Source organism: Sturnus vulgaris, chromosome W, assembly GCF_052056855.1.
Source record: "Sturnus vulgaris isolate bStuVul1 chromosome W, bStuVul1.hap1, whole genome shotgun sequence".
Taxonomy (NCBI): domain Eukaryota; kingdom Metazoa; phylum Chordata; class Aves; order Passeriformes; family Sturnidae; genus Sturnus; species Sturnus vulgaris.
In genome coordinates, this window is record NC_142282.1 from 72,485,916 (window position 1) to 72,507,513 (window position 21,598).

The 21,598-nt window shown below is 43.9% G+C and overlaps 2 long non-coding RNA genes across 2 annotated transcripts; one reads left to right on the forward strand and one right to left on the reverse strand.

Annotated features, from left to right (window-relative positions):
• Positions 1–31: 31 nt before the first annotated feature.
• LOC148220413 (uncharacterized) lies at positions 32–21,257 on the forward strand. The gene is made up of 3 exons (XR_015799132.1): positions 32–78; positions 13,342–13,531; positions 18,112–21,257. It is a non-coding gene; the product is annotated as an uncharacterized LOC148220413 (long non-coding RNA).
• On the reverse strand, positions 165–7,594 carry LOC148220414 (uncharacterized). Its single transcript, XR_015799131.1, has 2 exons — positions 7,234–7,594; positions 165–2,106 (listed from the first exon to the last, which is right to left on the reverse strand). It is a non-coding gene; the product is annotated as an uncharacterized LOC148220414 (long non-coding RNA).
• Positions 21,258–21,598: the final 341 nt, after the last annotated feature.

Sequence of the window (21,598 nt, forward strand, 5' to 3'; positions counted from 1 at the left end):
GCTTCCCCGGAAATGACACTATACACTACCCCCAACGGCGGACGTTAGGCACAGCCGTCTCTGTCTCTTCTGAGCTAGGTGAGTCTCGATTCCCTCTGACGTGGGAATCTGAGGCGTATCGCAAATTAGTTTTTAAAGGTCACTTAAAGAATCAGCGGCAATGGTATCGGCAAAAGCAGGTTTAATATATAAATGAAAGCACTACAAAGTTCATTGTCAAGGTTCACTCTACTATTTACTTGAAGGTTACAGCACACAGAGAAAAAACAAACTAAAATAAATCAATCTAAACCTAGTATCAACCCAAAAATTATCTATGTGGAGGCTGGGGCAGGGCGGGGGGGGAGAAGGGTAAGGATAGGAAATAGTAAGGATAAAAGGGAATAAGGGAGAGCCTTACATTGAGACACAAGGTTCAGTGTGGACTCCCTTGACAAACTTAACCCCGGACTTAACCAACGGTTTAGGCCTAAAAGTTTAACATCACTTGAAACTTGAACATTACAGCACTGAATCAATAGCTTAAATTAAACAATTTAACAAAAGATTCGTATAGAATTTCCTATAAGCATAACAGTAACTCACAGGCCTAACTTACTTAAAATCTAAAGTACTTAAGAATCCAGGAGAGAACCATTCCTAGTACATTTGCTATAGCATATGCACACTTGCATGCACACAGACCTAAAGGAGTATGTACAAGGTATATACCTGTGAAAAATTCCCCTCTAGTTCAGTGTTCACGTTGGATGCTTTTGCATCTTCTCAAATGGGCAAAGGGTTGAGCCTTGAGGATTGGAGGTATCAGCCTAGGCTCTGTTGTCAGCATTTGTCAGTGGTCCTCTAAGTATAGCAAACTTGAGAGTTCACTGGCCCTGCTAGGTTCCCTACTCAGAAGATTACTGTTTACAGCCTGCTGCAGTCCAGGAGAGTTCAAAGGGTCTCACTTAAGACTGCTGTTTATAGGGTTGAAAGAGAATTTGCTTTAGTCACAGGAATTTTCCATCCTGGCCAAAATTCAGGTTGGTAACTGTGTGAGTTGATACAGGCAGGCAGCCAGAATAACCACAAGATCGTGGCTGAAATGCAAAGAGAAAATTTATTTAATTACTTTGCTAACTGGAGGATCCTGAAGCAACACCCGGGTGGAGAGACACAAGCAGGAATGCCAGCACTGTTAGGATCAGTCCATGCTAGCAAGCAGGGGCTGCTGTTTGCACCCATTTATCAGGGGCCTGTGCATGTGTTTACCATCATACTGTGATCTCCCCTGTGCTTTTTATGATCTATGAACTTTGATCTTCTCTCTCCCAAAACAGGGAGCTCAAGCATGTCCATGAAAATGCCTCCAAGTCTCTATCTCTACAAAGAGATTCTATTTCTCAAAACAGAGGACAAACAGCAGTAGGCATAATATGTGGGGTTTCCCACATTGTTATTTTCCAGACCTCGGCATTTCCAGATGCAAGGTCCCTTGAGCAAATCTACAATTCTTCGACTTTAAACACTTTCCTACCAACAGTAACTTTCTTTGAAAGTTTGATAACAAAAATGTTATTCCATTTGGGTTATTCAGGCAAGAAAAATAAGTTTCCAAGGCTGTTTGTTAAAAAAGAGGAGCTCCTTAGAAAGCACAAGTTCCCAGGAACAGACAGTGTTTCTGATAAGCTCAAGAGGAGCTCAGGCCAAGGCCTAATTGAAATAAATAATGGCAAGGAGACCAGCTCCTTTTTAATGCCTTTACTGAGAAATCAGCTCTGGGTGGGAGCCCGACAGGTCACGTGCACCACTGCTGCTCCCGATGGACGATCCAGAGGAGGAGGAATTGAGCTTTGCTGTGCAGCAGAGCTGGGCCTTCTGTCCTCACAGGAGTCCCGCAGAAGACACTGGTTGGCTCGTAGTCCAGGGGTGTCACGTTGATCGGGTGCTGTTCAAGTCATGGTGACAAGGCAAGAGAGTCCTGGTTGGTGATTTCATCTTCTCCACTGTTTTCCCTACTTGGGAGTACCATTTTTTAGGGATTTTTTATTACTGAGTTGTGTCCCATAAGCACTTGCCGCTTTCTTATTTGCCAGGCACCATTTTGGGAGTAATGAAGGCACTACCCTAGGGGAGGGAAAGGGCATAGGGGCAGGGTAATTCCAGTAAGTGGGAATCAGAACAGAACAACAGCAACAATTAACATAAAAACAGGGTGTTTTCCACAGTTAACAGAACATTAACAGAACAAACAGGAACTTGTTCTTAACAATTCCCCCCTCTATTTCTTAGATCAGGCCTTAGCCTGCATAAAACAATTATTTTAGTTTCTTGGACAGAAAATTTCTTTAGTTTTTGATATTGCTCATATATTTCTTTGGCACCTTTTTGTTTTTGTTTTTTACTTCCTTGTTCTTGGCTCTCTATTAACATAATTTTGGTTTGTTTTTGGTTAGTCAGTTCTGGGAGTCGTATACTGGCTTGGATAGTGGAGGTTACTACCCGGATTAGGCAGGGAAGTAGGCATGGCAAAAATAATAGTCCAGTGGTTGCGCATATTATTATAAACGCAGCCTTCTTCCACCATGTTCCATTGAAGGAACTAAAAGTTGTCCCACCAGCTAGTATCCATTAGAGGAGTCCACTCTTGGGCACCCACATATGCTAATTTTCTAATTTCTTTGGAGATGATTTTAATTACTGAACTTTTATCATCAATTTCCAGGCAGCACTCAGAGGAATTAAATTTCCCACATATCCCTCCTTCATCTGCTAATAGGTAGTCTACAGCTCATCTAATTTGGTATATCACTGCTCTTGTTTGAGTTAATTGGTCACTGATATGGTCAAGTGCAAGGGCTGTCCGGTTGGAGATTACCTCGAGTATTGCTTGGAGCCTGATAATTCGGTTCAGCATATAAATTGGGGTACGGTATCCCCATGATCCATCTTGGGCCCAAGTAGCTGGCCCGTAAGTTTTAATAATTTCTTCTGGGGTCCATACTTTTCCGTTCCACTTTTGGTTACCCCCCTCTCGATTATACTCCTTTTTTTTCTGCTTGTTTTCTTTAAATCGTCATACACTGGGACTCCTAAGTGTGCTCCTGACTCTTTTGGCAATAGGAAGAAGGCTGGTTTAATAATCCCTATAGTGCAACTCCCTGCCCAATCTCTGGGAAGTTTGGTGTATGCTGTATTACCACAGATCCAAAATAAAGGTTGTGGAGCTTCCCAAAATGCATCCCCTATTTTGGCTGGGGATTCCCAAAACTTTGACAATTCCCTTATGCCCCAAAAGGGGTTAACTCCTTTCTCTGTACATTTGTGTAATTCATATTTTCCATGGTAAATACACCCTCTTTCCTTTCTTTCAACAGACCAGTATCTATTTGGCTCTCTGGGGATCCACTTTGTGCCCAGATCTTTTATTACTAGGTATCTTTTACATGCCATTTTCCCCATGGGAGTATTATATCTCTTCCCTGTTCTCATGATGCATTCCTCCCCAATTACCCTGGACTTTAAATCCTATTGTTCTCTTCCCCTTGTTCCTGCAACCTGTGGTTCTCATGCAATTTGGGTCCATCTGAGTATTTCTAATGGGCTTAAACTTATTCCTTCCCATGGCCAGATTTCAGTCATTTGGGTACTTCCACAAATCCATCAGTCTGTCAAGTTTAATTCTTTACTGATTCTTTCCACTAGATCTATAAATAAATTTTTCCCCACAGGAATATCTAAATAATCTTTTTCTTGTGTTGTTAGTTGTTTTTCTTTTACCAGGTCTACCAATCCGTCTTGGTTTGTTTCATACTGGAAGCAAAGCCAGGTATCTCCTACGGGGCATTCCCCAAGTAGGAGTTGCTTATAAGAAGCAGTATTTTTTACAAGCCAATAGACTTTCCCATCTTCTGGACAGGTGTTTAATTGGGAGTTATTGAAGCATTTGTGATTTAGGTTGGTATGAACCCTCAAGAGAGACTTCAGGTTTTCTCCATCTTAGAGAGGGTGGTAGCATTTGGTACAAGCATCCTATGTATCCTAAGTTACCTATGAATAGGATTAACACTATTCTTCCCAAGAGTCCAGTATGAGCCATTTCACTCTTGACCTCACCTGGTCTTGACTCTTGGGGAACAGGGAGACTTCCTGGATGTGTATTAGAGTCTTTCTTAGCAGCTGACTCCTTCTACTCCCACTTCCCTACTAATTTAGTCACCCTTGCAGAGTGCTCTGTAGGAGATTTATTGTGTTAGTGTTGAAACCTTCTTGGGGGTGGAATTGCGGTTTGCAGGAAGTGCTTGTTTGAAAGCTGAAGTTAATGAAGAACCATGTGTAGTATGTAAGCTATACCTTAAAAGCTCGGAAGAGTATATGAATCCTCCAACATTCTAGTCAATTATCAGGGGAAGCATATAAACAGTAACTTTCAACTTTGCCAACTCTTACTACTTTGACCTTCCAACTATCCAAGCAACAGCAACAGTATCAGAACAGATAGAACATGAGTACAAACATGACTTCAGGTAACTTCTGAAAAATATTTACCCTTTGTCTTGTTACTGAACCCTTATTGGAACACAATACTAACTTGTACACACACAAAAAAAATTATCCAGTTAATCTTTTGCAGGAGCTCTTCAACTGTTTTTTGGTTTTCTTTTTAATGTCAGTTAGGTTTTTTGGGTCTCGGATAGCAGTTCACTCAGGGGCATCTGTCCATGGTGTGACTGGATCTGGTTCACCACTAGGGGGTGGTACTGGTCCTTTAACCCGAGACATGCGTGTCCAGCCTCATTCTTGGGTCCGTACTGCAGTGTGTGTAGTGAGTAACACTTGGAATGGGCCTTCAAACCTAGGGGTTAATGGTATGTTATTCCAGGATTTTATTAGCACCCAATCTCCAGGACGGATCTGGTGTACATCCACATCAAGGGGAGAAGTGTGGGGGAGGTACCCCTTTTTCTAAGATTTCCCAGTGTCCTCCCAATTGCCTCTAGGTATTTTTGGGTTGCTGTTTCCCCTTCCAAGTAGTTCCCTGTACTGAAAGGAGTGATAAGGAAAGGAAGCCCGAACATCATTTCATAGGGGGAAACCCCTATGTCTGACCGGGGTCTGGTTCTTATTCGCAGAAGGGCAAGAGGTAGACACTTAAGCCAATTCATTTGTCTTTCAGAAATTACTTTTGTTAACATGTTTTTGAGAGTTTTATTCATTCTCTCTACTCTCCCTGAACTCTGGGGATGCCATGGGGTATGTAACCTCCATTTCATGCCCAGAACCTTGATTACTTCATGCAAAGCTTGGGCGATGAAATGTGGACCTCGATTTGAATCAGTATTATTTACTAGTCCATACCATGGAACTATTTCTTCTAAAGTTATCTTTGCAACTACCTCTGCCATTTCCTTCCTGGTGGGGAATGCTTCTACCCAGTGGGTGAGATGGTCTACCATTTCTAAGAAATGTTTATATCCTTGTATGGGGGGCATTTCAGTGAAGTCCACTTGTATATTTTTAAATGGTCTTAGAGCTACCTTTCTTCCTCCAGATGCTGTTTTTCTTATAACCTTTTGGTCTACTTTTAGGCAGATGACACACCCTTTTGTAACTGCTTTTGCTAGATTATATACCCCGATGCATATATTCTCTATTAAGAAGTGGTCACATAACCCTTGGATTCCCCAATGGGTTAATTCATGCATTTCTGATAATATTTTTCGTGCTAAAGCCTTGTTTAGGAACTTACATTCATCAGATGTCAACCATTCCCCTTGTTCCCCCTGATGTAATCCTAGTTCTTTTATTTCCTTTAACTCATTCTCACTAAATGTTGATTTCTTTTCTTCTTCCCCTTTACTTGGTGTTTCCTCTAGTCTTAAGATTTTTATTGGCTCTTTCGGGTCTAAAGCTACTTCTTTAGCCATCTGGTCTGCTAATTGATTCCCCTTTATTTCTAAAGTGTCTCCCCTCTGATGTCCTTTAACGTGCACTACTGCTATTTCTGATGGTTTATATAGGGATCCGAGTATTAATTTTATCAACTCCTTATGTACCAAGTTTTTTCCTTTTGAATTTAAGTCTCTCCATTCTTCCCAGATCTTACCAAATTTATGAACAATTCCAAATGCATATTGTGAGCCTGTGTAGATAGTTCCTTTATCTTTCTCTAACAAATCTAACCCTCTCTTCAGTGCGTAGATTTCACAACACTGAGCTGACCAGTTTGATGGCAACTTCCCCCTTTCTGCAACCTTCATGTCTGTCCCTTCTATAATTGCGTATCCTGACACCCTTTTCCCCTCTATTACTCTTGAGGACCCATCAGTGAACAAAATCCTTCCATATGGTGTCACAGCTCAAGCTGACTTGTACTGGGCAGTTAATCTGACCACCGATAAGAGAAGCTGCCTGGCTTAATAGACAGACCCCCAGAGAACAGAGATAGGACAGAATTGGAGACAGACAAGGATGTGACCCAATGAGTTCCAGCCCAAGCTGCAGAGAGCTATTGGTCAGAGAGCTGAGCAGCCTGAACTTGGAACCAATCACAGGCACTTACCCGGGAACATTAAAAAGGGTATTTAAGGTGAAGTCGGAGGGGAATAAAGGCTTTTTGTCACATGGATTACAGAGTGCAGTGTCTTGTCTCAGGCACTGTGCCAGTTGCAGCGACAAATGGCGAGTCTTGACATGATCTGACATAGCCATACCACCATGAGCGGGGGAGACAGGCCGTCCAGAGTGATGGGAGATTCTGGCCTAGAGTCAGGGCCGTCCAAGAGACAGGAGACGCCCGAGAGGTGGGAAGTGCTGGCCCGGAGCCAGGTCGTCCAAAGAGATGGGAAGACGCCCAAAAGAGAGGCGGGAAGCTGGCCTGGAGCCAGGGACGTCCAATAGACAGAAGAAACTTTTGCCAAAGAGCTGAAAAAACATGGGAGGCATCTTTTCTGCAGACACACACCCGGTGATAGAGGTATGGACAGAATTTTTGGAGGAATGGGAAATTGAATATGCAAAGGAATCACTTTTTGATTTAATATTATGGACAAAAGAAAAGGGGTTCGAACCAACCAGGGAAACTACACTAGATATAGACTATTGGACTAAAATTGGAGAAGAAATTCTAAATGCTGCTTTTAAAAATGATAAAAATGCAATTAAAGCTTTAAAACCTTGGAAAATTATCTTAAAGTTTATAAAAGAGATAAAAGCCGATTTTTTTAGCAACAGCATGGAAGAAAATGTACTTACTCCATGCAGAGAGACTTTACTGACCGGCAAATCCTCTGTAACTGGCTCAGAGACCCCTAATCCACCCCAAACCGCTGTGGGGAAACCCAAGAAAAACCCCAAAGATGGTGGCGACCTCATGGCAGAAGAAGAGGTCCAGGAACAATCCCAAGATGGCAGCGACCACGTGGATACAGGCGAGAGAAGAGAAACTCAGTCTAGCTTGTGAGGTGCCGCTCTGACCCCAGTTCAGCCCTGGTGGGGCGTGCCATTGCCCAAAGCCCAGCCCTGGTGGGGCGTGCCTCCCACTCTGACCACACCTTTGGTGGGAGGTTCCACCTCCTTCGACCCAGCCTTGGTGGGTGGTTCCCGCAGTCTCAGTCCAGCCTCAGACAGGCGGGGTCCAGACCCCAGTCCAGCCTTTGCAGGGCGTGTCTTCACCCCGGCAAGAAAGCATGCCTCCACCCGAAGTTACCATAGAAACCCCTGCCAACAATTGCCCAGAGAAGGAAACTGATGACGACGCACTAAGAAGCCCATCGGAACCAAAAAGTATAAATGCTAAAACTCCGAACTCAACTTCTGCTTCAAGTTTTAGCTCTAATCCTGCTTCAGTCTTCAAAACCAAGCCTTTGACCACACCTCCAAGCATATCTACACCTCCAGCTGAAAACTCTAAGTTTGTAAGGGTAGAGGGGGGAGATTTTCAAGTCCCTAATTTAGTTAACACTGAGCGTCGGTGGAAACAGAGAAATCTCTCCTCAGGAGATGGACATCTACACAATAGCCTCCCACCGGGCTGTGGGGGGGAACACATAGATATAAAAGAAAAATGTCTGCAACTATGTAGCATTTTCAAACTGCCCAAATCACACAAAAAGCTGTTGTCCCAAGTAGGGGGTGGGATCCAGGAACCTATAATAGCATCGGGACTAGGGTTTGGAGTGTGGGGGAGGCCCCTGCAAGGTGCCTGCCGGGCGAGGGGCAGTGGGAAAAGCGTTACCAAGGTGGAGTTTCGTGGAGACAGTAGCAAGCAGGCCGACCTGGAGAGATATCACCAGACACATAGAAAAGCTAGAACACAGCAACAGAAAGCAAACCATCTTCTCAACAAATGTAACAATATGTTACTTGCCTCATGTCTTAAGACAGTGAAAATGAAAATTAAAAAACTTAACACCACCAACCAAGGTGATATCAACAGCAATATTCACCTTCAGCAAAACTCAACTGCTTCACCCACCTCCAATTTAACTTTAACAAAGCCTGTATATTTTGCAAACCTTACTAAGTTAATGTTTACCTTGTTAACCTGTTTTTTCACAGTTGCAGTGAAAATACCATGCCAGTACTGCACATATAGCTTGCAGTTTGCTCAATATGTCCTAAAGTGTGTAGTACAATGTATGCCATTATTGTTTGCAAATGCTGAAACCAAAATTTCACAGATCAATTCTTTTACAGTTGCTAAAAAAGAATTTTATCTAATCAGCCATCCTGAAAAATTTAAAAATCTTGCTTACTCTAATATTATAAGTTCAACAAAACAAATCTATGTGGATCAAAGTTTTCTAAAGTACCTACCTCTTATCATTTCTGTTTACAATGTTTAAAAATTATTAAAGGTTTGTTTTAAGAATATAATAAAAAAATTTGCCTGGTTTAAAGTTTCAACTCTGGCCATGTTGAGATTTTAACTAGGCAAAAGGAAACGTTTATCATCAAAGCCTTCTCAGTCTATTTCAATTGTGGCCAAATTGGAATTTGACTGACAAGGAGAAAAAATTATAAAATCCAGATATTTCTGAGTTCAAAATTAAAATAAGTCATTTTGACTAGCTAATTTAGCTTTGCAAAAGCTAAAACCTTTTCCTTTGGGATAAACATTGTCTTGGTTTGAAAGACAGGTATGGTGTAAGGAAAGGCAGGAGCCCCTTTTCTGCGATGCAGAGTGCAACCCCCCTCCCTTTTAATTATTTTAGGTCCAATTCAGACACCTTCAGGCAGCAGATATGGGGATAAGAATATCAGTTCTTTACTGGTATCTAACAAGGCAGAAAACAACAACAGGTATAAAAATTGGCAACAGAACAGAACAGTCTAGCTCCGCTCCAGTCCCTTCTGGCCGCAGGCCGTCTCCCTGTGCTGTTACCGGTGCTGTGGGGGCAGGGCAGGTCCCGCGCAGTCGAAGAGGGCTGGGTGATGGCGGCCGCGGCCCAGGGGTGAGAGGGATGGGGAAAGTGACTCCCCCCTCACGGTGTCGGTCGTGGTGCTCAGCAGAGTGTCCGGAGATAGTAGGGTGAGCTGGGAGAGCAGCAGAGCGATGTCCAGAGGCAGGGAGCGTGGATCTCAGTGCTGGGATGGCAGGGGGAGATGCCAGAGCAGAGCCCAGGCTGTCTTCCCACTCCACGAGCAAAGCAAGAGCGAGAGCCCCGCTCCAGACCCCCCCCCCGTCCCACCTTTCCTTTTCCGGTTCCCCCCCCCTCCCCCTCCAGCCACCCCCCTACGAGAGAACATTATCTGTCGTTTTAAGGTGTAGCCACAATTACTTAGCATAACAATGGGAGAAAATTCCACTGAAAGAAAAGGGAATAATTCAACCTCCAACAAACATAAAGAATCTTATCTGGAGAAGATTCTCCTAAGTTATCATTTAAACGAAAACTCCTCAACACTATTAAACACTAAAATTGGATTGCAACATATGAATAATTATAATTCTCACCACATAAAAGTAATTTAAAGGATTATGTTTTGTTTCTTGTTCTAAATTCTAAAAGCAAAAAAAAAGGGGGGGAGAAAGGATAGACAGAAACACATGTGTTCTTAATTAAAACATTTTTAAGTTAAATGGTGTATTGTTTTTTAAATAAAAGGGGAAAAACCTTCTCTATCCCCTAGGAGACACCTAAAGCATTCACTAGGCCTTAATAGAGCTCACTTGCACCCCCTGTTCCTGGCTGGCCCCCTCGCAGGAGTCCGGAACCGCGGTACTGAGGGATCCCACTCACTTTGGGAATCCGAGTTCCCGGCCCCCGTCTCATTCACACATTACTTGCTCGCCTCCTACTCCCACCACCCCCCCGTCTCATTCACACATCACTTGCTCGCCTCCTACTCCCACCACACTCACCGGCGCTCCTCTGGTTCGTCTGTCCCAGGCTGATCCTCTGGTCCAAGTAGCTGGTTGTCCTGGAGGTCTGAAGATGGGCGGCCATCCCATCCCTGGTCCTCTTCAGGTGCAGCTATCCCAGATGAGCCCCCAAAGTGAAATAAATAATGGCAAGGAGACCAGCTCCTGTTTTAATGCCTTTACTGAAAAATCAGCTCTGGGTGGGGGGGCCCGATGGGTCACGTGTACCACCGCTGCTCCCGATGGACAATCCAGAGGAGGAAGAATTGAGCTTTGCTGTGCAGCAGAGCTGGGCCTTCTGTCCTTACAGGAGTCCTGCAGAAGACACTGGTTGGCTCGTAGTCCAGGGGTGTCATGTCGATCGGATGTTGTTCAGGTCATGGTGACAAGGCAAAGGAGCCCTGGTTGGTGATTTCATCTTCTCCACTGTTTTCCCTACTTGGGAGTACCATTTTTAGTTTTCGATGTTATATTGGCTCATTGTTTTGGGGGGGGGTATTACTGAGTTGTGTCCCGTGAGCACTTGCGGTTTTCTTATTTGCCGGATGCCATTTTGGGAGCAACGAAGGCATTACCCAATGGGAGGGAAAGGGCATAGGGGCAGGGTAATTCCAGTAAGTGGGAATCAGAACAGAACAACAGCAACAATTAACATAAAAACAGGGTGTTTTCCACAGTTAACAGAACATTAACAGAACAAACAGGAACTTCTTGCAACACTTCCCACGGGAGACAGTTCTCTGTGAACTTTTCCAATGTGGTTTTAATTTTCATGAATAGCAGTCCTGCCTGAAACCTGCAGCAACATAAGTCCCTCCCAGGGGCAAAGCAATCTTTCCACAACTGCTTTTTTTGGTGGGCCATTAGTTCATGAGGTGCAGTTTTTAAGGATGAGCAGTTCTAATATAAAAGCAAAGGTCCTCTTCCTCTATCTCTGAAATCAAAAGTCCTCTCTCTGTTCAAGCCTCTAACCAGATCACAACTTCTCAGCATCCACATGTTCCAGCCTGAGTACCTTTTTCTCATGGGCTGCAGGTGAATTCTGCATCCTCCCATGCACTTAATGAATACCAGGGAAATAGTTTGTTGTACTATGGTCCTCACCATGGCTTGCAGAAGAATCTCAGCTCTCCTCCTCTCCCTCTTTGCTTTGCACTGACCTTGGTGTAGCCATGTTGTTTTCCTCATGTGTTTCTACCTTTTCCTTTTTTCTCATTTGGGAGAGAATTGGTGTCCATAGGTTTGTCTGTTCTCAAGTTCTAGCAATTAAAAAAAAAGTTTAATAGTTTTGCAACGTTGAAAGGTTGTTCCCGTCTGGGCTCCGCATCAGGGAATTACGTGCCATGCCTCTCGCTGCTGATCATGTGGTCCCTGCCAGCACCCATCATGCAGGTCGTGCTGGCCGCCATAGTGCTGGCTCCATTTAGTGTCTCTCTTCATGCAGGGCTCCAAGAAGGAGAAGCTGCTGCCCCCACTTCTGCCCTTTATTTTCAGTGCAGCGGGCTAGAAGTGGCCAGACAGGCAAAGACCAAGTGCCATCCTTCCTGAATATGTCATCACAGAGGCATTACTAACTTCTCTAATTAGGCCAGCCAATATGTCAATCATCAGAGCCTTTAGGGATTGACTCTGCTGGACATAGTAGAAGTTTCAAGGAGCTTCTTTCTCAGAAGCAGAGTCTGTGGCTTCCTCCGCCCCTACTAAAAGCCAGATTGTGTTAACCTAACACACTCTAAATACAGAAAGAATGATGAGTGCTCTGTCTGCTTAAATCTGACATCATTTTTATTCCTCCCTTCTTGGTCAACACAGCAACACAGTAATAGGTGATTCAAGTCCAGGTCCTGTTTGTTTTTCATTTTCCAGTACAGTTATTATTGTCAATATGCTTATATTCTGATATTGTCTAATCATAACATCTTACTATTTACTTTTGTAATTCTTTAATTTCATATATTTTCAGATCATATAGCTTTAATGCAGAAATGCTATATTTTGTATGTCTTTGTATCTGACTGTATTGATTAATTTGTTTCCATTTCCACGACACTTTTGTTCTAATATGCTTATATATCAATATCTGTGTCTAACATAGGAAACATATATTTCAAATTATCTTGTTTGGTTTGATGCTATGTCTAATCAGCACAGAAAATAAGTTATAATTAGCAAGAAATATCACTTAGGAAAATTACACAGTTATCTTCAATTTAGTGCTTTATAAAGACTACACTTGTGTAGTTCAAAAATATGAGAAACAAAGGTTAGAGGGACAGGGTGCTAGTGAGGGTCCTCTGCTGCTGAATGAGATGTGCTGATCACACTGGAGCACACTTGCAGTCTTACAGAGATGAGCCAAAGACTCCTAAGGTAATAGAAGCCAATGGCGAAACACCAGGGAAATATTTCAAAGGAATTAAGGGGTGTTCCTTTAGGAAGGTATGTTATGAATAGATGTGGGGATTTAGATAAGTCCCTGTCTTTTGCCCAGGCCTCTGGCAGCAGGCAGTAGCTTTATTGAGGTGACCAGCACCCCAAAACCCACTCTCGTTTGCAAGTTCTGATGCCTTAGGATTTTAGCTTTTATATTTCTCATATATTTGTAATCCTACAATTCTTTTTAGTGTATAACTCTGAACTCCATATAGAGTGTTATCTACTGCTTTCCCATTTTGGTCAGACAAAACAATTCCTCTCTAGGCCTAGGAATCAAGGACACCTTACTGTCTCAGGCCCTGAGAAATATAAACAAAAGTGAGTTGGAGGGGACAAACTTGGGGTAAATGACTTCCTAACCTGAAGCTGTAATTGGAAGATTAACCCCTAATATGCAAATGGACCAAACTTATAAAAGTATGAAAACCCGTGACTTGTCATTCATGTTGGGTGTAGCCCCTGGGGGGGAGGGGCTTCGTCTGCCCTAAATGTAATTGAAAGCCCTTCAAGAAATATAATCGCTTTTTATTCTCTGAATTTTGTCTGGCCTCTGTTTTCAGGTAGCCCCAAAAAGGCATCAGTTTCTGCCGACCATGAAGGGATGACCTGTGAGGCTTCTGGAGAATCCTCTGGACCGAGTAAGACTCAGCTACAATCCTCCCCCCCAACTGGCACTTTCAGGGGCAGAGGCTACAGTCCAGGCAGCATCAGAGTCCAAGAATCCTTCAAATCCATCACAGAGGCACATGAGTAAGCAAGTTAAAAGCGGGGTTTTGTTGTTAGCACCTAGTTTTGGTGTTAAGAGATCTCTTATAGTTTTGGTTTAGTGTGTGGAAGCATCTGAGAGGGTCCAAGGGGGGTTTTTCGTTCATTTGTTGTTTACCCCTGTTCACTGCTTGCTTGAAAAGTAGGAGGGGATGCCCTCCAAAAGAGCGGACTTTTAGCACTGCAGTGGCAAGCTTTAACCCGGGGCCAGCAGTGGTGCGGTGAGTTAAGTTCCACACTGCTGGTCTGGAGGTTGTGAAATCGAGTCCCGTGTATTCCTCGTTCTTGCTCTCTCTCTCCCTGCTTATTAGTGTGTGGTTAGGCTGCTCCGCTTTATTTCTGCGGTCTTTTCTTTTTATAAGTGTAAGACATGGGGTATGTCTACCACTCAAATACCCAGAGACTCCCTCTTAGGCTTAATATTGGAAAATTGGCAAAGATTAACAGGTAAAAATTCATTGCTTTCAAAACCCAAATTGATCAGACTCTCAGAACTAATTTGGCCAACTTATAAATTAGACAACAATGACGTATGGCCTAAATTTGGCAGTTTAGATGAGGAATTATTATCAAATTTGATGTCTCGCATATGCCAAGACCAGTATTTTGTAGAATTTGAGTATGCTAGGCTTTTTAGGCTTTTATTACATAATGAAAAGCTACTGGGACCTAAGAAGGAACAAGATGTAATGCTTTTGAGAAAGAGAGAAAACTATGAAAAGAGCCCATTCTCAGTCCACTGTGTGTGAGAGACAGGGAGGAGGTGGAAACGGATTTAGTGGTCCCTGCTCTGAGGGCAGGGCCGCCTGCCGTTCCAGCCCCTCCCCCACCCCCGCCGCCCTCAGAGGCAACCAGGAGCAGGGGTGCAACTTTAGCGATACCCCCGCCAATAAAAAAGGAATGGGAACAAAAAGGGGATTTTTATAGACCACCGCCCCCCCTCTCAGGAGACAATGGCTCTAGCGAAAGCAGACCCACTGGCTTCTCTCTGGCCGCCTTAATAATGGCTGATTCGGTCTATTATAGAATGAATTTTTTATTTATTAGACACAAAACTAGCAGACATAAGACTTTGGACAAACTATCTACTACACAGGACTAGAACAGAAAGGACTACTAGCAGGTAAATATACAGTGCACAATAAGGTACCCTTTTCTTTTACAGCTAGCAAAGAGATAGTATAGCTTAGGATTCAACATATCTTACCATCTAGTTGTTGGTGGGGCACACATCGAGATCCTTTCCCTCAATCCCCAGGGAAGTAACCATGGAATCTGCATCCAAACTCTGGGGAGAAGTCCCGCATGCCTTCAGGGTACCTGTGTAGGAGGCATCTGCCTCCGTGAAAATTGTGTGTGCTTTTATAGGTGGTAAACAAGTGTCTCTCAGTCAGGAATATTTATTTTCCTTTATCTCTTCCCATTTCTGCTCTCCAGACTAAGATGTTGATTCTTACTTGTGGCCTGAGCCTTTTTGGTGCCAGAAATGCCCCCTTGCTGGGCCTTTCACTCACCTAGGTTATCTCTTCCATATGCACCAACCAACCATCGTGGTGGGGGGGGGGGGGGTAGACATGTTCTGCCACAAGGTGACATGGCCACAGCCCAGCTGAGGTGCCTTTACACAAATGCACACAGCATGGGCAACAAATGGGAGGAGTTTGAAGCCACTGTGCTGCTGGAAAGCTACAACCTGGCATGGTTTAAATTAGTTGCTATGAGATCTCTGAATTTGATGCATCCTCCCATTTATATTATTTTTTAAAGCCAAAGTTGTCCTGTTTAATTGAAATTAATACTAAATAAAAAAGCACTGGCATGGTGTCATGGGTCGAGTGGGAGCTTCCAACAAAGTTTACTAAAGAAGAGTTCTCTTTGAGTCTGAGGTGCAGAAAGAACCCCTTTGTGTATTCAAACTCCTCTACAGAAAGGGGTTTAAATGAAGGCAAAATCCTTCCTTAGCCTCAGAATCTGTTAATAGTTTAAATTAAAGGAATTATAGAGCTGTGATAAAATTGCTTTGTCCCACAAGTTTAAATGATGGCAAATCAAATATATTTATAAAAGATTAGTTATTTATTAAGACAAATTAACAGATAGAAGATCTTAATCAGAATTACTTACTACACAGTATAAAGCTAAAACCTACTAGTTGGCTGTCACAATGCAAGCTGGCTTGTACTGGGCAGTTAATCTGACCACCGATAAGAGAAGCGGCCTGGCCTAATAGACAGGCCCCCAGAGAACAGAGATAGGACAGAATTGGAGACAGACAAGGATGTGACCCAATGAGTTCAAGCTTAAGCTGCAGAGAGCTATTGGTCAGAGAGCTGAGCAGCCTGAACTTGGAACCAATCACAGACGCTTACCCGGGAACATTAAAAGGGGTATTTAAGGTAAAGTCAGAGGGGAATAAAGGCTTTTTGTCACATGGATTACAGAGTGCAGTGTCTTCTGTCTCGGGCACTGCGCCAGTCAACGTTACAGTTTGCTATAGTATAACATAAATGGCAAAGTGCACTATATTAAAGCAATTACTTTAAAGCAATTATTATAAAGTTAACAAAAGAAACATTAAATAGAGGTTGATGTATCACCACACTCCAGCCATGGAATACTTCTTCCTTTTTCTCTCAGTCACTGGGAAGTAACCATGGAGAGGCATCCCAAATCCTCAGAAGAAACTCCATATACTTAATGTATATGGAAGAATCTAACTGTATGGAAAGTGAACTGGATTTTTATAAAGAAGTTGACTGCCAGTCATATGCCTTCAGGTCAGTTAAGCAGCTTATCTGTCAAGTCTTACTTCAAAAGGAAGAAGATGGTAAGTCAGGGTGTCTTTTTAGCATATTTAACACTAAAAATATCACTATGGGGCCACCGATAACTTACCACAGATAGCTTGCATTGCTTTGTCTTTGGACAGGATTCCAGGCCAAGCAGATAAGCTTTATTGGGGCAAAGTATACTGCTACAAATTCCTAAAACAGCTGGATGATAACTTCATGGTACAGGTACTAAAGGAGCTGACTAGGAAAGATACCCTCCTTGATTAGTTGCTTGTTAACAGAAGGGTCTCCTGAATGAAGTCGTGATTGGTGGCTGCCTTGGCCACAGCAACCATGAAGCAGTCAAGTTTAAACTCTTTGTTGACAAAAGGAAAACTGCCAGCAAAACTTCAGCCCTGGACATGAGGAGAGCAGACTTCAGGCTGCTCAGGGAACTAGCTAGCAAGGTCCCCTGGGAAAATGCTTCTGAAGGTGCTGATCCTTTAAAGACCTAGAAATAAAACAACATGCTTCAGAGACAATATTAGTATAGAAGGTAATATAAAGGCTAGTCTTTATTGGAGGCTTCCAGGGGCAGATATGGAAAAATGCCCACCCCCACATGGGGTGAATACAGTTTTATAGGTTTATCAAATTAGCATAGTTGACAAGAATCCCCAATTAGAAGCACAAGAGATGTAGTAATTCTCCCCCCCCCCCCCCCCCCCCCCGCCGCCTTTGGTTCCACCTCATTGGAAGCTCCCCTTTAAATAAACTTTGCTTATGAAAATGTGTCTGAGGAGGGTATTTCATCCTTGGCTCCAAGGAAGGACCAAGATAGGATCGGAGCCTTGGACCCCTGGAGTTTGGAGCCTCTGGAATGTGTTTTGTATTTCTGCCTATCAGGGTAGGGAAAAGGTAGGGAATAGTATTGAAGCTAGCTAGGAACTATATAACTATACAACAGTAGTCATGTCTTGAGGTGACTGTATGGTCCAGTGTTGCATTTCCTAGATACATTGTAAATGGTACATTCCGTGACCCCTGCTATGCCCTGTATCTTGGTCCCTCTCCCCTCCTGGCCACACAGAGCTGGCTGGGATCCAATTTCTTCCCACCCCCCTTTCCAGACCCTAGAAAAGGTCTGTGCCCCCTGACCTCTCTCTCTTTTTCCTCTCTTTTCCCCTCTTTCTACTTTTTTTCCCCCTCTTTTCTCCCCTCCCTCTTTTCCTTGCTACCCACGAGAAATAAACCCTGTAACTTCATCAGGGGAAAGACCCTCTTTTGTTATCTTATTTACGTCCATGAGGCAAGGGCCCAGGGAAACTTCACCCTAACACCCTCGAGCTAGACCGGAGAAAGGGTGAAGAACCCCATTTTAGGGCCAAGAAAAAGCCTCAGTCCAGTGTCCCTATCGTCTATGTGCAAATATCACTGTTTGCTGAATGTCACTGCCACTATCTGTATATAGCTGTATATTGAATATATATGTATATATCTATGTATAAATATGTGTATGTTTAGAATATATTAGTTTGACTATTAAGTCAACAATGGAGATGAGTGGAATGTCCTGGGGTGACTGTATGGTCCAGTACCCCCACTGTTTTTCTGCTCAGAAATGGTTTCTGTAGCTTTAAGCTAGGCCCGGAGAGAGAGAAAGAGGGGGGCGGAGCGGTGAAATTTCTCGGAGATAAGGAGTATGGTGTTCCCCGAGTTCGGCTTTTGCAGAGAGAGAGAGAGACAGGGAGTTTTTCTTTACTTTTTATTTTTTTCGCTGTTTTTCCTCATTAGCTACAGCAAGAAAGGTTTTCCCAGGACTGTCTTTTTTCTGGAACTGTTCAGCTTCTCTCTAGTCCAGAACACCAGGACCATTGCCCGACGACTACTCCAAACTGCTCTGCAGCCTGGACACCAGGTTCCTTCTCAAGAGGGATTGAGGGAGACTGAGCAAGGCTGAGACATGCCCACGGAGGACTCTCTGAACTACAGGACTTTGTGAATTTGCCATCTCTTCAGAACAGCAAGAGGTTTAATTGTTAATTAATAATATAATTATTCCTTTTTTCATGATTGTGAGAACTTTGCTTGTTAAATAAACAAATTTTTCCACTTTTCTCCAATGAGATTACCTGCCAAACTGGTTGGAGGAGGGGCTGCTGAATTCTGCCCTTTAGAGGAAACATCCTTTGGGAAATTTCCAAATCTGTCCCAAACCAGACAAGTCTACAGAACTACAAATATATATGAAGGAAATATAAAAGCAAAACTCATTCTGGCATCAGTGCTGGGGTCTATCAGTTCTGGTCACTTTTTAAGCACCACCTCCTAAGAGCAGAGGAGCAGTGTCCTGGGGTGATGTTATTATACTGTATCCCCTATCATCTGCTTTATGCCCAGACATGGGTCCTGTAACTTTAAGCTAGGTCCGAGAGAGATGGAGGGGAAGCTGGCGGGATTCTTTCGGCGTTTTCACACATCCTCCTCCAGGTTCACTCAGCTGTGTTGTGTAGCACGGACAGAGGGAGTACATCTTTGCTGTTAGCTAGCTTCTTGTCTGTTAGCTGAGGGCAAGAAGTTTTTTTGGGACTGTGGCTTCTCCTTCTGGAACTGTTCAGCTTTGCCCCGGTCCGAACACCAGAACACTGCCGGGAGCCTCACGCCGGAGGGGAGGCCCTGGGACGCTGCATCCCGGCTCCGGACCTCGGGAAGAGCCAAGCCACACCTACAGAAAGAACTCTGAATCCACCAGCTTTCTCCTGAGGGAGAAGGTTTCAATATCTAACATTATTCTTTTTCCCATGCCTGCGTGCACTCTGCTTGTTAAATAAACACCTTTTTTCACTTTCCTCCAAGAAATTCCTTTCAAACTGGTGGGGGGAAGGAGTGCCGAAACCTACCTTTTTAGAGGAGACTCCTTTCAGGGTGTTTCCTCCTAACTTGTCTCAAACCGACACAAGCAGGCAATTCCAAAATGTCAGAAATCAAGCAAGCAAGGCAGAAGGCCAGCTTGGCTGATCAGGGATCTTCTTTTGGTGCTAAGGTAAAAAGTGGAAGCAAGGTCAGGTGACGTGAGATGAATACAGGGATACGGCTTGCCACTCTAGGGAGAAAATTTGTGTGGCCAAAGCTTGATTGATGTTGGTCAGTACTGCAGAGGACAATATAAAAATGATTTATTAAATATGTGTCTTGGGGTGACTTTATGATGCTTGTATCCCCAAATCGTCTGTTCTGGTGGTGTTGAATATTGAATTCTGCAGCTTTAAGACTCGTTTCAGGATGAAGGGGGAACAGAAGAGGTGCAGAGTTTGTTATCAGAGTTTGCACTTGCTCCTCTGCATCCTTCACGCAGTGTTGTTTGCAGTAGACAGCAGGAGAAAGCTGTCTTTTTGCTTTTTAGTTGTTTTTTCTGACTAACTGAGGCAAAGAAGTTTCCTGGACTATGGTTTTGTTTTCTTTTCCCTTTTTCTTGGAATTGTTCGAGCCTGCTCTGGACTGAAAACCCAGGGGAGCACCGGGAGCTCACACTTGTGGCCCACCAGGCCTGGCCTGGGCCACGGCATTTCCCAGCACAGGAGGGCTGAGAACAGACTGAGTGAGCCAGGTTGCAACCCATGGAAGGGACTCTTCTGAATCTGTCATTTCTTTGGAGGGGTGAGAGGTTTTGCTGTTTAGTATTGTTCATTTTTGTGCTGGGAAGTGCTTTGCCTGTTAAATAAACAGGGTTTTTTTCCACTTCTCTCCGAGAAATAGTTTTCCCTGAACCAGTTGGGGGAGGGACTGCTTGAATCTATTTCCTAGAGGGACCCCATTCAGAGGTTTTGTCCCAAATTTGCCCTAAACCAGGACAAATATTTATTGGTGCTTAACGTGTGACTCGAGAAAATGGAAAAAGAAACCTGTTCTGATTGCATTTTGGTTGTACTTACTCTGTATTGGGGCAAAGCAGTCAGTAACCATGTTGTTTGAATTCATAATGTCTCTCAGGGTGGAGGCTTCATGTGTCTAGGGTCCTGTATTGGTTTGAAAGCAAAATCAGTGAGAGACTCCAAGTCAGAAATACAATTTAATAGGAAAAAAAAAGCTAAAAAATAAAATACATGCAATAATACAAAAGAAAAACAACCGACAGAGTCAGAATACAACCTGACACCCTGTCAGTCAGGGTGTTGGTAGCAGTCTGTATAAATGGTGGCTGCATCCTCCTGGAAGACAGATGTGGTTCAGTTGAAGCAGTGCTTCTGTAGAAGGTGCAGTTTTCCTCTAAAGGTCCAGCGATGATGTGGAAAAGGTCCAACTTTCCTCTGGGATCCAGTGGAAAGGGCTGCCTTCGTGTCCCAAATCCCAGGTTTTTATCTAGGTAGGAAAGTCTTGGCTCCTGCCCCTGGCTGGAGCATCTCCCAATGGGATGATGTAATCTTATGAGTCATACAATAGGACTTAATGGCCCATTAACAGAAGATATCTTCTAGAGGAAGGATGGGTTGTTGTTGTATTGCGTTATTTTATTGTTATTAGATGGTTTGTTCCATTGCTTGTACCCCCCCCCCCCCCCGTTATAATTCAGTTGCCCTAATTCCCGCCATCCCTTGATCAATCAACCCAAGTCCCAACCCACCTTCCAGTACCTTCCCTGTCCCTCACTCTAGTCCCTGCCCCGGAGATTGTCAATCCCTCCTAGCCCCTCCTATCCTTCTAGTATCTTCTGTATCAGTCATCCCCTTCTTAGCATATGATTTGATGTTACATGTATTTCCCCGCCTATGTTTCCCCCTATTGGTTGCATGTATAATCACCCCCCCTTATGTTACACCCCCAAACTGTAGCGATTGGTTGCTGTATTGTACCCTCCCTTGGGGGAGGGCCCCTATTTAAGTTGCTGCACGCCTCTGTTCCCTGCCTTCTGTGGTTCCCTTCCCTCGATCCCAGTTGTCCTCCCTCCCTCAATAAATCCTGCTTCCCCGGAACCTCAGAAGGACTCTGTCTCAATCCTTTGCTCCTCCCGGGACGCGTGTACGGCTGTTAGGGTTCAGAGCCCTACCCACATTCCGGGTTTCCCTGAATCCTGGAAGTGGGCCACTCTCGGCGCTGGTCTCGCCTTCAGGAGCTAGCTGGGCGAGTGGGTGCAGGGTGGAGAAGGCGGGCCGCATCAGGTTGTGAAAAGATAACGATGATCATCCCCCTGATTTTATCAGATGGCACATCAGCAGAGGATATCTCCACAGAGATAAGGATCATCACCCCTCCCACATTTCAACAGATGGTGATAGAATACACA